At 36.9% G+C, this 15529-nt stretch overlaps 1 long non-coding RNA gene across 9 annotated transcripts in view; it reads right to left on the bottom strand.

Moving 5' to 3' along the window:
• The window catches only part of LOC109144125, a 115888-nt gene that overhangs the window by 30686 nt on the left and 69673 nt on the right, over window positions 1–15529 (bottom strand). The gene's annotated exons all lie outside the window — the stretch shown is intronic.

Consider the following 15529-nt stretch of genomic DNA (forward strand, 5'->3'; position numbering starts at 1 on the left):
GGTATGGCCTGCTCCTGTGCTTTTTAGATTTTCTTCTTGAAAATTTTCAAGGCTTCTCGGATTCCTTTGACCTTCAGCACTTCCTCGCAAGGCACTCTCTCAATCTAAATAGGCCAAAGTCTCCTGTCTCAGAATTCCAAAAAGCAGTTCTGCTGAGCTCTCAGCCTTTCAGGACTATTTCCCAAGGAATTTTGTCAACCAGGCCCTATCTATCCATCTATGTATGATTCTCTCTCTCTCTCTCTCTCTCTATCTATCTTGTCTCACAGGCAGAGTTTCTTGCCGCCAAATTCTGCACACCTGTGGAAGCAGAGAACCAGTCAATTCCTGTCTCCATAATATTCTACAAGATTACTCCAGGAGGAGAATCAAGAGCTTATGCAGCACAGATCTCATGGAAAACCTATTTCTCTACAAGGAAACTATTCTTTAAGCTAAAAATAATTACAGTGCCAAAGTATTAAATTATTGTAGCATTTTTAGCGACTACAACTAAATCAGCTAAGTATTCTGGATCAATTTTTCAAAATTTATCTCATGTATAAATTCACTCAACAAGCTCCTACATTCTGTAAAGCTATAAGCAGAGAGCATAGTCTGTTAAATGAAGACATGCAGACAACAAATCTTCAGCTATGGATTATATTCAAAAGCTGACAAGTAAAACACCATTTTGAGGGATAAGTGTTATTTTTCCTGTATTGAGTCTTAAGCCAGGTCAGACAAATAGACTCAATCTTATTCTACGACTTTTCTATCAAGTATTTCCTTAAATGTGATTATTCTGGCTTTTCAGTGGAATGCAGCAGGATAAGGAGAAGCTTAAATATCATCTCAACACATCATTATCCTTCCTTCTGGCAATTGGTAGATGTATAGAACCAAAATAGTGCAAAACCAGCAAAAAGTGTTACAGGATGCTGAGAATCTTCTTTCTTAAGGATGAAAAAACGAAATGGTCTCAGTACTCTCATTTTATGCAGAATATTGTAAACAGAGACTTCTATCCCTTCATCAGAAGAATTTTAGCATGGAGACAGTTTTAGAAAGTGTTTTTCTCATTTTTGTAATTTGGTTTGGATAAATCTTCCTAAACACAGACAAGACCTGCTCTTGTGTCATTGAGTGATTTATATTTCTCAAGCTTCACCTGTGTTTTTCAGAACCTTCTATAGTCTTGTGTTTTGCAATAATCGTCCTCTTTCTTGTTTTTTTCCCCATCTAGTTCCTACTTTCCTCTATGACTTTTTCTACAGATTTGTCATTTCTCTTCTTCCATTTTATATGGGAAGTGAAATTCCACAGAGGCGACACCTGGAAGTCACCAAAAACTTTATATATGGATAGACTATAACTCTTTTTTCCTAAGAGTATCATCCATACACAAAACATGAATGTGTGCAATTGGCTGACAATAAAAAATAGGAAAGCAATATAGAAAACTAAAATATGTTTCCTAATCCAATGCAGATTTATTATTTTATTATTTTATTATTCACCTCTTTGACTAGTTGTTTGTATTCAGCATTAATGGTTATGCTTGAAAGCAGAAAACTGATAGTCTACCATAATCCTTCTGTGCTATTTAAGCAAGAAGAGGCAGCTGCATGTTTTAACTGAATATATTTTGGCATTAGTTGTGTTAAAATGAATGTGTTTCTGCAGCTACAATGGCCACATAAAATCAATTATCTACATACTCTTCTTATTTAAGCAATATGTTGTCCCAAATGCATTTCACAGTAAGAACACTCTGTAATGCACAGGTGAAGGCAAGAGATGTTCATAAAAATAAGCCATGAAAAAGCATCAAAAGAGTATTTTCCACATACTGCTCTTTCTCAGGTAATAAATATCTCCATGAATTATTTTATTGTATGAATATTATACCTGTTATCGATCTACCTATTAGTGTAATATAGCTGTATATATATGTGTACGTGTGTGTGTGTTCACACAGGTTAAAGGAGAAACGCATGTAGAGTATTTTATTTAAAGGCTAGTGAAAATAATAGATCAGTAGAACATTAGGGCTTTTCTAATACATGTTTTAAAAGTCGAAACATCCCAAATCTCTTTCTATTCAAATATATTTTAAAAACCTAGAGGAAAATAATAATCCATCTTTGGTGTTATCTCATTAATTAATACCTGAGGATAATCTAGTTCCTAAGAAAGGACAATTATTCAAAAGTGGGAGAAATAATTACTTCTTGAAAGTTCAGGGAGTGATGGTATAAATATTTGTAGAGAAATTGCCTGTCCACAGTGTTTATGGATGTGGGGCTAGAAAATCTCCTTCATTTTCCACTTTGCTTTTCTGTTCATGACTCAGTCCTTTAATTAGGATGTTTCTGGCGGCATTAGCAATACTGGAAAGCCAGTGACGCAATAAATCATATGGAACAGAGAGATAGAAGCAAGAGAAAAGATAAATAATTTGGGAAAAAAAACATAGCAACCACATATGTCCAATAAATCATTATAAGGTAGAAACCTGAGCTTTGAGGGGAAGGAAAGGGCAGCAACAAACATAGTCCTTCCCCTTCCTTCAGATGGATTCTGGGGATATTATTATATACCTGGAAAAAGATTTTTAATGAAACTATATTACAGAAACTCCTCTAATGCAAAGATTATAGTTTTTCATATCCCCAAGTAATATCATAAAATCACAGAATCACAAAATTTTTTGTGTTGGAAGGGACCTTAAAGATCATCTAGCTGTAACCCCTTTGCCATGGGCAGGGACACCTTCCACTAGGACCAGATTGCTCAAAGCCCCATCCAATGACCTTGAAAACTTCCAAGGATGGAACATCCTCAGCTCCTCTGGACAGCTTCTTTCTACTGCCTCGCTAACCTTTGAGTAAAAGGTTTCTTCCAAACATCTGATTTAAATCTCTGGTTCCCCCTTGTCCTACCACTATATGTCCTTGAACAAAGTTGCTCTCGCTCTTTTTTGTAAGCCTCCTTCAAGTACTGGAAGGCCGCAATGGGGTCTCTCTAGAGTCTTCTCCAGTCTGAAGAACCCCATCTCTCTCGTCTTCCTAGGAGAGGTGCTTCAGCCCTCTTTTGTCTTCATGACCTTCCTGTAGACCCACTCTAACAGGTCTAAGTCCTTTTTGTGCTAAGGTCTCCAGACGTGGATGCAGATCTCCAGCTGAGGTCTCATGAGAGTGGAGCAGAGGATCAGAATCACCTCCGTCAACCTGCTGACCAGTCTGCTTTTGAGGCAGCCCAGGACGCTGTTGATTTTCTGGGGTGTGAGTGCTCACTGTTGGCTCATGTCTGACTTTTCATCCACCAGAACCCCCCAGTCCTTCTCCACAGGGCTGCTCTCAGTGAGTTCTTCTCCCAGTCTGTATTCATGTCTGGAATTCTCCTGCCCCAGAAGCAGCACTTTGCACTTGGAACTTGTTGAACTTCATTAGTTTCTCGTGGATCCAGCTCAAGCTTTTCCAGCATCCCTTCTTTCTGTTGTGTCAACTTCTGGAAGGTTCATATAATCAGCAAAATTGTTGAGGGTGCACTTGATCTCATTGTCTGTGTCATTGATAAAGATGTTAAAGAGCACCAAAGACAGAGAGCCCTGAGGGACACTCAACACAACCTCCACCTGGACACAGAGCCATTGATCAGAATGGTCTGGCTGTGTCCATTCAGTCAATTCCTTATCCACTCAACAGTTCACCCTTCAAATCCATGTTTCTCCAATCTGGAGATAAGGATGTCATGTGGGACTGTGTTGAATACCTTATGGAGTTCTAGGTAGAGGGCATCAGACAGTTGTCCCTTATCAGCTGTTGCAGTCACTCCATCATAGAAGACCATAATGGTTAATGTGGAGTAACTTAATATCAAGTCAAAATCCTTTCATCCTACAAGACGTGAATACACTGTACATCCAGCAATAAGATTGCAAGTTGTTGTCAAGTAGGACCTATATTTGCATATGTTTTCATACTGGTCATGCTCTCTTTAAAATTGGTTGGGTTTGTAATATTTGCCAATTCATAGTATTTGTAAAACGTGACATGCCAGCTTGCGACATGAACAAAGATGTTATTATAAATAAATAAATATCTTTATTTCCATCTGTACAGCACTTTTGTCTGAGTTAATATCCATTATCTCCTATCCTGAATCAACTTCATCTTCTCTGACTTCAGGCACCTACAGACGTTCCTAAATTAGGCTCTTGGTTGCCATAGGTTCTTTACTTATGATACTGATGAGAAAGAGAGGCATTCGCAGAGGAAAATACCTTGTCTATGATCTGAATCTCTCCCTGGATATTCCTCTCTCTCCTTGCTGAGTACACAGGGAGAATCCATTACCTATGCTTTTAAGTGCAATGCCTGGAATTAGGTGGAATGAATCAGGACCCCTGAGCCTTTTCTTTCACAGTTACGATACTTTATCTATTTGTCCTACACAATCAAAAATTCTCTGCAAAAGGGACTGTATCTTGTCTTTTCATATCAAATAGCCTGGAAAAATGTTTTAAAAAGACAATATATATATATTTTTAAATGCATTTTGGGGTTGTATGAGTTGCATACTTCAGAGACACCATTTTCATTTGCGCTTATCAGTAAGTCTGTACTTTGAGAAACACATTCTCCATTTAGTTTATAGTTTTGACTTAAAACCTTTCAATGACTTTAGTCAGAACAAGACTGGACACTTTTCATTACATTCACATTTTATTCAATCAGCTGTGGAATAGTTGTAATTTTGGTTTATTAGATTTGGTGAAGCTGAATTGGAAAAGGATGACAAAGCAAGCTGAATTTTCTGTGTGTTTTTAAACTCATTACATGCAATAACTTTTGTTGTAGAAACATTACAATATTTGAGGATCTGAGATCTCATCAATCATTTACACCTGGTGTCTTTGACAATGCTTGATTAAAAAATACCCAAACCCAAACAAACAGAATTATTATGATATACAGCATTTTAGAAAGAAAATCTATCTAAATTAGAGACTTTATTTTTTAATATATATCCTTTTACTACTGTTGACATTCATCAGGTTTTGCAACCTGATTTCTCAGGTGCAAGTGCATTGATCCCTACTGTAGGTCTTTGCTCTATTTATGGCACAGCAGAGCTTTTCCATCCTAATGCAGAGGTGTAAATCTACACTCTTAACATTCAAGACTAATTCAGACACTAAGCTATATCCTACTCTTCTCAACAAGGTGTTCTTTTTGAGCAAAAGTCTTTTTAGATTAAATTTGCATGGAAAGAGTTTTGTCTTTATGGAACACTAGGGTGTTCACCAGTGTATTTTACAAAAATGTCATAAAGGTAGAAATGTTCCAACCACTTGTAGTGATATGCTATATATTTAATTTTTTCTTAAAGCCTGCCATGCAGTCCTGTTAGTGCTGTCATCCATAATTAAAATGTGTGATGAGGTTTGAACTCTAAATTCCACCAAATATGTTATATAAGCCTGAATTCAAAAGGCTCTTTATCATGGTCAAAGAGATAATAATGTCGCAGTTCATAGGAAAAGTCTTGCTGGAGCAAGCTGGATAATTCTGTAGAGTAATCTCTAAAGGCCATGTAAAATTTAAGTCTTTAACAGTCTTGAAGGAAACTGTTTCTTTCTGATAGCAAATACCTGTGATCTTTTAAGGCCAGTTAAAAGACTTATTGTTTAACTTGTCTTGATGACATTATTTCAGGCTGCTTTGTTATAAATTCCATAAAGGCCTTATAGACTGATTTATATTTTTAAGGTTATCTTGAAACTTTTTAAAAATAAATTCTGAATTATGTTTGGTAATCTCTCCACAAAGTTTTTAACAATACATCTTTATTGAGTCCAGCATGAATGTCTCACCAGTCAAAAATTTTTTAAATAAGAAGGGCTAAGGAGATATTTGGTTGAAACTTACTATGAAAGGTATTAATCTGGACTTTCTGCATCCAAGACAAAACAAGAGGGAGCAGTGAATTCATAACAGGACTTAGCATATGCACTTCTCTAAAATAAAAACACCTAATTCTACAGTACCAAAACACAGAAGACCCGATAGCTTGAAATATGTTTTTGTTTTTAACAAAAGCTTGCATTCTGAAGAATGCAGCCAATTCAGTCTGAAAAGTCTATCAGCTAAAAAGATGTGCATAGCTAGACAGTGGCTTTGTGGTTGCTGTGTTGAGATTTTTATTGCAGCAATATGATCTTCATGCAGATTTTATCATATCCTCTGGAATTTAAGAAGTCAGTGAAAATTTTGGAGTGGCCAGCTCAGGGGGCTGCAAAATCAGCCTGAAGAATGTAAAAAGGTGTGTACATCATATTTTTAAGTTGGTGGAAAGTGAGACTTACATAATATAATTGCAATATTATTTGAAAACAGCAGGAAAATAATACGACTCAGCTAAAGAAAGATGCAGTTGGAAGAAGAATATTAGGGTGAAAGAAACAGAGTGAGTTCACACCCTCTTGTCTCAGGCTCCCACCTAGATCTCAATCTGCTTCTCACACTGCAGCTTGCGAATCGAGCTACCTGCTCCAGGTGTATTCCTCTCAATGACAAATTTGGGAGTACTCACTGAATCTTGGTAAATTATTATCAGTTCACAAAAAACCTTATTTTTAAAATGTAATAATGCATTTTGGAGTCAGGATGAGGTGGCAGCAGTCAGAATCTTGCATGCTAATGCAAAAAATACTGCAGTTCAAAGAAGTTTAAGGTGAAAAATTATTATCAATTTCATAGAATACAGGACATTTTATTAAGAAGAAACACATTAGCATTTTAGAAGAATTACTGTATGTCCCACTTGTTTCTTTTTTGTACCTGTTCATATTCCTCCAGAGGAAATGCACTCCAAGAAATTTTGTGGAAACTTCGGGTGAGTCCCACCAATAAACTGTGTCAATCCATACTAGGCAATTAACTGGTATATTTAACATGTTTTATCTCTGGAGAAGGTCTGCGTTTCACACCTATTAGTTAATTAACTGGCCCATTAGTTGAACTGACACCAATTTAAGGGGTTGAAAAGACAGCTTTCCTTTCACTTGCAAGTACTTTTCAAAGTCAGACTGTGGTATATGTATAATTAAACAACAATTTTTGCCATGGATTTTTGGGAACAAGCTTTACCTCTAAGGAAGAGCCTTTGATTTACTAGGGTCAATGCATAAGTTGCTAATCAAGCCCCTTAAGTTTATTCTGTCTGAGAGTAAAACATTGAAGGCTATAGAGTAATGTACTTTTTAATGTTGAAGGCCTAGAGGAGACTGGAGAGTATACAAAGGATTGAGCTTCCACCCAGCCTCGCTTTGAATTTATAAATTATTTTTCTATTCTCTGAGCTTAAAGTCTTCTTACAAAGATTCTCTAGGACCTAATATTTGCAGGATTAAAATAAGAATGTCTTATAATTAGGGTGTTAATATTTTTTGTATTTGTGCACAATTTAGTCCTTTTTGAGATGTGTTTGAAAGCAATTTTAATTCACAAGCTACTTTTTACCTCAACCTATCCCTTTAAACATTTTCTTCCACGGCACATATTTTAGTCAGCTACTTTCCCAGAACTGTGGAAAACTTCTATGAACCTTTGGTAACATGTTTCAGGCTATACCAGATTGAGGAGAATCACATTTCAGCCAATAAACCTGTAGTAGACATTTGAGATTTTTACAATTCACCTTTTCTGATGATGATGTCTATCAGGTCCTTTAGAACAAACTGGCATCTTGACGATCAGTCCAGATTGTATTCTAAATGAAACGGGAGTAGTTGGTATCCAGATAAATAAGGGCAAGGGTGGGTAGATAAATACTGCCTTTGAAACAATTCTGGGTTTTGCAGCCACTCTTAAAATTTTTATTGATTAACCTCAGCTAAATGACTGTACAGCATTGTGACCGTATCTCAGTCTTCAAATTTCTGAATCTTGGGTATGAAAAGATATTTCAGGAAAAAAAGCAGAAAGTTACTGCAGAATTTTTCTATTTTTTAAGTTCATCAAACTCAATTCAAAGCTTGTAAATGGAATTTGTCTTGGCTTGCATATATGGTATGGCTGATGTAGATATGTTTTGAAGTGACTGCTTTTCTAGTTCACAGCATGGTACTGTGATAATGTTCTAGTCAAAATTTTAGTGTGTTTTCTCTGATATGATTATATGCAAATATGTAGAGTGACTGTATATAGACATTGGGAAAATCATTTATAAAACTGATCAGTATTCAATATTGTTAAGATGACATCTGCTTGTTCACATGGCATTCTTTCTGTAGTATGTCACCAGAATACAGCTCTTTAGACTAGATCTGGATTTAGGGAAGTTTATCAGAAAATTGTGGGCTGCGCTCAGAAGTTATAGAAACATGTATAGCTCTAGCAAAAATTATATAGATTTACACAGTTTAAGAATATTTCTGTGCCTTTATTAGGAAGCTAGTATATATGGTACAGAAACCTCTTAGTGAAATAACCCTCTCATCACACTTACCTGATCATATCTTTGTTTGTTTGTCTGCTTATTTAATTAATTTAACCATTCTGAAGGATGGAATAAATCCTACCATCCTGAACAGGGAGGCTATTACTTTGTGAATAAATGGTATTGCCTCTAAATACTTCTGGGAAAGTGAGCACTCTCGTGTGTGCTGTAGCACAGAGCTTCATACTGATAAGACTTGAAGTATGACAAGAGATTGCAATTTCTGTCTAACACCACATTTTCAAAGATGGTGCAACACATTTGAGTGAGAAATAATTTGGTTTTTATGCTATTTCTATCCTGAAGCTCTCTTCAAAAGAGACAAATGGTGATAAATAATGTGGGGTGGTGTTCTCTTGTGACTGATAGCAAAAAATCAAGTTGTTTCACTTAGGTGCTCACTGTGGAATTGAACTAGGCTTACCAGAAGTAAGACAAACATTTTACACGTAGTCATCCAGCCCTGCTGCTCAGTCTAGAAGCTCTGTTTTTAAGTTACAGCCACCCCCACTACTCAATAGGTTCCACTTTTTCCTTTCAGGGAACTGGTAATTAGGAGAAGTACAGTTATTGTAAGGTAATTATATGTTCTAAAACTAATGTGCTTATGTGAACCAGAGGGTAGCTTACCATGTGAGCATTTGATAAGGAAACAGGTGCTTAAAAGATTTAATGGGTTTGTAGCCATCTGTAGTGATTAATGATGTTTAAGAACCTCACTGCAACTCATAATATCATCATAAATGAACACTGGGGCTTTTCAGTTCCAAAAAAGAAGTGTAAATGATTCTTAGATTTTCCTGCTCAAATCCCTTTTGCTTGGTTACAATTTTGTATTCCAAAGGGCAATGAATAATTGAACTTTCCTGAAAGCAATAAAGAAAAAACTCCTCCCTCTAACTTTTCTCCATTCCCACCTTTTTACCACAAGGTAGAATGAAGTATGTTTTTCCACATACAGAATAGAAAATTAGAGCAGATTTTCCTTCTTTATAAACAATTTTTTGCATCTCATTTCTCTTACTAATCAGAAGCCTGGATTGAGCCATTTCTCTTCCTTACACCGTATAGAAATGTTGCTCCTTTTGATATCAGGAACCAAATTCACGCTGTGTCCAGATACTTCTCCCTGCCTGGACATGGAGAGCCAAGTGCAAGTAAAAGAAACTGCCCTGCCTGTGACTGAGAAGTGGTTATGACTGAATAGCATTAAGCTATGCATTGTATTATACAGGCAGATTATCCAGTCCCTGTATTTTAAGGGTGATGTCCCAAGATATCATAGAATCAGTCTAAGAGAGTATATAATTTTTTTCCCATAAATTGTCATCCAACCAGCAATTGAGATGTATAATTTTAACTCCAATTTTTCACATGTTTGTGCGACCTGTAACCAATCTAGTTTAAGTACTCTTGAAAATATGTCACTACTGCTTCCAGATGTGCCTCATGTGCCATGTGACTCATGTGGCCTAAAGCCAGTGACTCTGAAGTGTCACCTGCTATGTCAGCTAACTGACAACAGCAGCCAGATCATCCTGTAATACAGCAGAGCCATTGATAGTAGCAGGCTGTAAATTTGTACACCCAAGGGACTGAGGCCTGGTAACCTTGCTGTGCCTGAATTTTTCTTGACCTACTTGCATCTTTGTTTCGCTTGGTTTAGTTATGATGGCAGTTTGTCTTATTTATCAGGTGGCAGTGGTTTTACTTTTTGTTATGTGATAAAACTAATCTGCACACCCACAAAAGAACACAGAGGCACAGTGCAGGTGGGGAAGTCTATCCTGGCTGTTTCCAGTTTGCTCCCAGGTCCATCTCTAGGGATCCTTTAGCCCATCAAAATCTCATCTCTACAAACCCAGAGAACAAGAACACAATGGCAGAGGTCCAAGGAACCCAAATTCAGAACTCAGACAAAGGGAAGCCCTGTATATGCCCCTTTCAGGAGAGCCTTAGCCCCACTGACCCAGTGTGAAACTCATTGTGAGGAGTCACTGGGACCAGATCTCCATCTCACCTTTTGAAGTAAGGGAGTTGCTGCCAAGGGGTGTGGGAAACAGTATGGGAAGCAGGGAATGATGTTGGGATTGCCCAATATTTATGAAGGCATGTTTAGGAGAGAAAAGGGAGAGGTTTGGGTGATTTGGGGAGAAATAAATAGAGGGAAATAGAGGGACGAGGGAAGAGTTTATTTCCATGTAAGCAAGGACTGGTCATTTCCTGGGCCTAATCACTGCAGTCTGCCCTGTCTCCTTGTTAAATTCCTTCAATTATTTTCAAGTAAGAGGCTCTTTACTCCATGTGCAAGTGTGTGTATGGGTATGTGGTGTCAGCTGGAGTGAATGCAGGTGTGCAAGTGTAGGATTATTAGTGAAGATCAAGCTGAATGAGCCAGCAGGGAGTGGCTTGGGATTAAGGGGGGATTGTGGCTTTCTGAGGGCCAGCTCTGTGTGCGAGAGAGCATCTGTGGCTCTCTAAGAGTGAGAGAACAGAGATGTCATCTATGGAACCAGAGAATGTGTGTGTGTGTGTGTGTGTGTGTGTGATGGTCTGCACCAGCTACCGGAATAGGAATATGGTACTGTGACCGTGGGGGTTCACATGTCCAGGTGTTAGCAGTTGGTAAGACTGGGATCTAGGGACAGCAACTGGTCAGGCTGGATGTAATAGGCCAGCTGCTTGAGGGACTCACACTGTACATATGCAGAGAGAGGTGATATATATTCCTGCTGTCTTATCTCCATCCTACTCAGCCAGAGACAGGAGCAGGTTGAAACCATTGCTGCTGTGTTTGTGTCCATGCTCTGAGTGTCTCTCTGTTATTTGTGTGGCCAGAAAAATATATGCATGGTGTGTATTTGTGCTCAGTGTGCATGTGCCAAGTGGGAATACCTTTTCAGGCTCATTATTTTTTGAACCTGGGGGCATGGAGCTTTCCTCTCTCAGGTTGTTGGATGTACTATGACATTTTCCTCTAACACTTTTGCTTATCTTTGTGTGGTTCGATCATAGTTTTATATCAATGGCAGTAATAAGCAATTACTCTGTAATATAGAAATGGTGTATGAGATCAGAAGTCTGAGAACTGAAGATATAGGATGCGGCATGAAGCAATGTGGGACTGGGATGTTGAGAGATGGAGAACAGCCTTGGCACTGGGGACCCCACAGCTATAAGCAACTGATCAACACTGAGTTATAGATACAGAAACATGGAGCTGGACAAAACTGGTTTTTGGGATAATAAGGAGAACAAAGAAGTGGTATCAAACGTACAGAAACATATGTAGTAAGTTTGGGGGTAATGTGGTCAGCAAACCAATAAGACATAAAAACATGACACATAAAAACATTTAAGCAAACATATCAAGTTGACTCATAGTGACCAGTGAAGGAGGAGGAAACCATTAACAATTCATTACTCTTGGCAAAGAAGCCCAGATGTTACTGGCTTTCCATAACACCCCCCAGCCCTAGTAGATTTAACCCATCAATATTAGGACTCAGAGGAGCAGGGGAAGGGTGAGCATAATACCAGGAATAGGAGTAAAAACTGTGTGTAAAACAATTTAAACTTCATTTTTATTCTTTCTTTAACAAATACATCTCAACTAAGAATGGGTAAATTCTTAAGATTTCCATCATATGAAAAATAAATTAATGGCTTTATTTATATATAAGGTTTGCTTCCTCTGTGCAATTTACAAGATTTTGAGCATAATGTTACATATGCTGAAAGGTAGCTAACCTTTAGAAATGGATATCACTACAAATCTGGCAAAGTGTGTGGGCACACAAGACGGATATATTCTGGAACACTGGAAGCACTGGGTGAAGAGAAGGGCAAAGAAAAGGACACAGTGATATTGCAGTGAAGTAGTCATGGAGGAAATAAAGGGAAGAAGAAAATGCTGTGGATAGAGGGAAATGGTGCAGGAACTGTATCTGAAAGAAATCATGGTACATTAGTTCAGGGACCCTTGTCTAAAAGTTTTAAAGAGGAATTTATTAAAAAAAGCATTATATCATTCTATGAATGCTAGTGACAGTATTCTGTTAAGTACTGTCTGACTTCTGCCAAGCTATGAAAGCTGTTCTAAAATCAATTGGATCAATAATATAGACTCTAAATATAAAATCCCTTCCTGTTCCTCCCTTTTCAGCTGTGAATTGGAATGCTGCTTTATATAGATGATACTTACACACAATAATGCCACTTATATGGGTTGAAATGGACAATACCAACCTCAGTACAGAAACTGTTCCTGATCTATTTTGGATTTTGGAATTTGAAAACTTGCAATTCTAAAGTTTTAGACACAGAATACAAAATATTCTTTATTTTTATAAGACTACTTACCAACTTCAACTAGGCTCATCAGGAACTACTTAAGTGAAAGTAAATTAATTCAGATCTAAACACCTGCTCAAAGGTTGCTACTGCTCTGACCAAGGTAGCTACTCATTTGAGTGTGCTTTCTTTTAAAGGCCAAAGAAATGTGGCTGCACTTACTTGCAAATGCTCCTAATTCATGAGCAGTGCTAATCAGCACATTCTTAAACCTGCTACTGTATACAGCTATAAGCTCCAAATTGGTTGGTACTCACAGCTACTGCCACATGTATTCAATATAAACACAAGATCCTTTTCCTTGGCCTAACTATTGTCACACCCAAATGAGTTGATGTCATCTAACCCAAGTAATATCAAACCTAATATTTACTTATTACCTCCCAATTCTTGATCGTCACTGATGGTGATCATGTTATCCATCTGATCACAGCTAAGCCTTTTAATAAAAATGGAGCTCCCCAATCATCTTCACATTATCTGTTCTTATTTGATATGTATTGGAACATCCTCTCTTTGGTTTCACTGTGACTTACAGTTTAAATATAGAAATCTTTCTTCCTGTAAACCTTTACACACTTTGCTAGCTATACTTTATTTGATGCTCTGCCTGGTTGCCACAGTTCCTACCTGTTTATTCCTAGTCATTCATCATGGTTTATGGAAAGCATATACTCTTTCTACAAGGTATATGTGTGTGTGTGTATATATATATATATATATATATATAAAAAATTTATATATATTATTTATATATACATGTATATATATAAAAATATATGTTTTATATATATACATATAATATGTATATATATAATATAGTGTACATACTTAGGATATGATCTGATTAACCTCGTCAATTCCTAGATATACCAGTTTTGACTGGGAGAGTTAATTTTCTCTTTAGGAGCTCATACTGCCAGGCTATGTTTTGGATTTGTGGCTGAGGCAGTGCTGATAACATGGGGTGTTTAAGCTGTTGCTGAGCAGTGCTTGCTAAAACTTTTTCTCACACTACCCTGCCAGCATGTACACTGGGATGCACATGCAGTTAAGAGGAGACACAGAGAAAGACTGTTCAAAAAGAAGAAATCTAGAGAGGATTTGCATCTAGATTTGCATGTTGACTAAGTTAGCTTCTCTGAATTTCTGTCCTGGTATTGCCGCAGGAAACAGCTATGAGATAAAAGAAGGTTTTTCAGGCTAATAAAACAAATTATAACAGAACCCAGTGTCTGGAAATTGAAGCCACAAAAATTTTGCATATTTTAAAGTTGAGAAATTAACTACTGGAAAAATTTGCAAAAGATCACTTGGCAGTATATTGTTTGAAATGTGAATATCAAGACTAATTGTTTCCTTACGAGATTTATTCTCACTTGAAGTGAAATCACTAAGTGACATTTGTGTAGAAAGACCGGTTAGGTAATCACAATTTTTCTTATTTAAGAGTCTGCCAAGTTCCTTTCAGTCTGTTTAAGAGATGGCTATCACATATCCTGAGCTGGTAAAAATCTGGGATCTAGATGCATACCATTTATACAATTTCAGACTTAAACAATAACTAGTTAGTTTTATGAATCTCAAAAAAGTTGACAAACAGTACTCAAAAAGAAGCTACTTTCCAAATATTTCCAGGTCTAATAAGACATAATATAGAGATATAGTACTGATATTTAAAGAAATCAATTAAAGAACCAAGAAATAAATGCATTTAAAGAATCAGCAGGAGAAGAACATTTTCAGACAGTTTCATAACTGCTGAATGATATTTAAATTTAGAGAATGTTAGGCCCAGATGGGCATGCTGTGAACTATTCATAATGTTAAATGCTATTATTCATAAAACAACAGATTTCACCCTTCATGGATTGAAATACATGAAATTGTTACTGGCCTATTATTGTTACTTTCATCAGTAAACCTTAAATAGGTTTAGATTTTAGCAGTTAACTGTTTATCAGCAGAGAATTTTCCCCAATTGTTCTTCCTTTATCATGCAGTAAAGTCATAAGTGCCTAAGAATTAAGATTAGTGATCTGTGTGGGCTTGAGTTTCAAGATGTGAATATTGTGTCATTGCTCACCCATGCCAAAGGAATGGGACACCCTGTTCCTGCATTTTTATGACACAGAGTGAACATAACCCACATGCAGGCCAAACTTCAGCATATTTGATATGGTTGCTGGTGCTTCAAAAGACATAATTTCCTCAAAATCTGTGTGAAGTACTGTGAAATATTTATTACTGTGCACAGCTGAGTAGAACACCAAAAACAGTGCAAGTCACTCTCACATTTTTAAATGGGGAGTGAGCACTGTTGATATACTCACACTACCTCTTTAAAAGGAAACAAACCATGGTAAAAATGAATCAGAAAAGTCTAGAAAAGAATTTTCTTGGAAAAGGAAGGTAAGGTGAACCAAAACAGTCTTTACCTGTATATTGCTCAAAACATAATTTTATTTATTGTGTTAACTGCATGCACAGCTCAGAGGTCACTGATCAATTTATTCAAGCAAATAAAAACAAAAATCACTTTGTACGGGCAGGAGGTGAGGTTTGAGGGGCACTAATTTTCATTGCAGTGATTACCTAAATATCTCCAGTCTTAGCTGAAAAAAATAAACTCTTTTCATTGTAAGGATTTGTGGGAGGCATGTCTGATTAGGTTTGTATCTCCATTTTC

Source organism: Corvus cornix, chromosome 1A, assembly GCF_000738735.6.
Source record: "Corvus cornix cornix isolate S_Up_H32 chromosome 1A, ASM73873v5, whole genome shotgun sequence".
Taxonomy (NCBI): Eukaryota; Metazoa; Chordata; class Aves; order Passeriformes; family Corvidae; genus Corvus; species Corvus cornix.